Source organism: Tenrec ecaudatus, chromosome 13, assembly GCF_050624435.1.
Source record: "Tenrec ecaudatus isolate mTenEca1 chromosome 13, mTenEca1.hap1, whole genome shotgun sequence".
Classification (NCBI taxonomy): Eukaryota; Metazoa; Chordata; class Mammalia; order Afrosoricida; family Tenrecidae; genus Tenrec; species Tenrec ecaudatus.
The window spans coordinates 89,250,114-89,253,260 of NC_134542.1; positions in this window are offsets into that span (position 1 = coordinate 89,250,114).

Sequence of the window (3,147 nt, forward strand, 5' to 3'; positions counted from 1 at the left end):
ATACGAGTATTTGCGCAAGAGATTGGAGGCTTTGGATAGTAGGACCTGGTAACCTGATTTCAGAAAGATAGACATGATTTCAATCAGTTATGTTGAAGTAGCCAATTTTCTTCTGTTTTCCCCTTCTTTCCCTTAAGAACCTCATTGTAAGTAGCCAGATTGAGCCAATTGTTTTTTGAGAAACAAAATGTCCTTTCTGTATGTATATAAGAAAAACTGCTCAAACTCGGTATGGTTTGAGTTCTTTGACTGATATGATTTCTTCTGAGTATTTTCTTCATAGCATCCATTCCTGCAGGTCTTTCATGCTCATCAATCACCTAAAAGCAAACAGCATTTCATTTTGTTTAAGCTTCATTTCCTGAAAAACGTAAGCACTTTGTTGTAGATGATTGTCTTGCTTCGCTCTTCTCAGGGAAGAGTTATACTCCCTGGGCCCATTCATTGGCTATGTGACTTGCTTCATTCAATAAAACCTTAAATGATAGAGGCTTGTTTTGGCAGAGCTTTATGTACAATTTGTACATAACTCAACTACTTGAGTTTTCCCCTACCTTGAGACTGGTATGATTCTAGGCTGTGGTTGCTCCTTCAGTGTGGGTGCCAGTGAAGACAATGGGGTAGATTCCCCTTCAAGCCACAATGAATAAACGGTACAAGTAGAGAATATATCTCTGTGCTTTTGATCAACTTGTTTTGTGGCACAGAGTATACCCCAAATCTCAAATATAACTTAAGGAGAACATTTACTAAGTCTTAAACAAGCCAACGACAAAAAGAGTTCATCTGGATCATGGAGAGTATCAGCAAAAGGTCATAATGGAGTTCAAGGGTCTCCTGAGATTAAAAAAGAATGTGAGATGGCAAAAGAAACGATCACATTGGCATGACTGGGGGCATATCAGTGCATCACAGTCACAGGTGGGACTCCAGAAGGTGGAACGGGAACATAATCAGGGCCTGTACGCTATGGTAGAAGAGCTTACAAGATTGGTCCAGGGATTTCTAACCACACAGGCAGCTCTGCGACCCCAGTAAGGCAGTTTCCATCAAAGGCACACCCAGGCAACCCCTAAGGGAGACTGCCCTTCCCTGGGCATGCTCGGGAGTGTGGAGGTAATTAAAGAGACTATTCACATCTCTGGTAAAAGGTCAGGAAGAATTCAATGGAGTCTTAATCCATGTGGGACCGAAAGTGGCTTTTGGGCTTTCACTGTCATCTATAGTCTTCTTCAAAGCGAGTGCTCAGAATTTAAGTTCTAATACAGGCCTGGGAAGCATTTATTATCAGAACCATTGATCTTGAGTGATATGTTACTATTCTCAAGTGTTTTTGGAATTGTTTTTTTTAACCTAAGAATCATACCTTCTCTCCTATTTGACCCCCCACAAACCCCAAGAAAGAGTGAAGAGATAGGTGAAACAGGGATGAGAGGAAAAAGAAAATCCCATTCTGCCACATTAAGACTATAATGTAGAAAAAAAGAGACTGTAATGTCACCAGCTGCTTAGTTTACTTTCTAATTTCCAAAATATACTTGACATTTTACTTCAGCATTTATAATCATATGTAAGCAAAATGCTAAGTGAGATGATTACAGCAGGAAAGTACCCCAAAATGAATCTATTTAAAGCTGACTCATCGCTGTAAATATCTTTGTAGGCGCAATGACCAGAACAATATACTTAGTAAGTAAAACAATTCTACTTCTTTTTAAAAATTGGCATATGATACATATATCATACAAACCAATAGTTCGATCATATTAAGAGGTGTTGTACAATCATTCATGCAATCAAGTTTAGAACATTCCCCTCTTTCTCATACTTGTGGTTAGCCCCATTTCCTCTGCATCTTCCCTGCATGCCCCTAGGCAATTAGTAATCCAGTTATTGACTCTATAGGCTTACCTGGGCAGGATTTCATATATTAAAGAAATATACAGGGGACCCAATGCCCACCTGTAGACAGCTGGACACCCCTTCCAGAGGGGTAGTGAGGAGGAGATGGGCCACTCAGGGTTCAGTGTAGCAACAATGAAACTCAAAACCTTCCTCTAGTTCCTGAACGCTTCCTCCCCTCCCAATCATCACGACCCCAATCCTACCTTGCCTTGCGGACCTGGTTATACCAGAGGATGTACAGCGGTGCAGTGGGGATCTGGAGGCACAGGGAATCTAGGACAGACGAACCCCTCAACACCAGCGGTGGGAGTGGCGACACCGGGAGGGAAGGGCATGTAGAAAGGGAGAACCGATCTCGGAGATCTATGTGTAACCTCCTCTCTGGGAGATTGGCAAGGGGGAGGTGGGTGAGGGGAGACGCCGGGGAGTGTAAGATAAGATATAATAATTATTTATAAACTATCAAGGGACCAGGGGTGGGATCGGGGAGGGAGGGGGATGGGGGGAAAAAAAGGGAAACCGAGCTGATTCCAGGAACCCAAGTGGAAGGTGAATTATGAGAGTGACGAGTGCAACGAATGTGTAAGGGTGCTTTGCTCAATTGATGTATGTACAGATTGTGATAAGAGCCTTATGAGCTCCAATAAAAAGATTTAAAAAAAAAAGAAAATAAACGTATAGAAAAGAAGGATGGCAGCATATGTACAAATATGCCTGATGCAATCGATGTATGACTTTAATAAGAGTGTAAGAACCCCCAATAAAGTTATCTTTTAATAAAAAAAAAGAAATATACAAACCAAAAGCAAGAGACAAAACAAACAAAAGTAACCCAGCAACAATGACAAAACAGAACAAAGAAAACCCTCAATGGAAAAGAAAACATAAAATAATAAAAATACTACTTCTGAATTGCATTGTTATTTACATGTGTAATCCTAAAATTAATGGTTTGATTGACACAAAGACCTAATCTTTGCTACTCCATTAGCATAAATGACCCTGCTCATCTTTACTGCATGAAACCAGTTGTCCTGGAGTTGATTTGACTCATGACAAGCTCCTGTGTTTCAGAGTAAAACTGAGCTCTCCAGGGCTTTCAGTGGCTGTGTGCGCTGAGAGATGTAGTTTTCCAGGCCTTTCTGTGGAGTCACCTCTGAGTGCTAAACTTTTTGTAGAAGGATCAACTGTTTGTATCATCCAGGGACTCCCAGTAAGTGAAGTTTCCTATTATTTCACAAA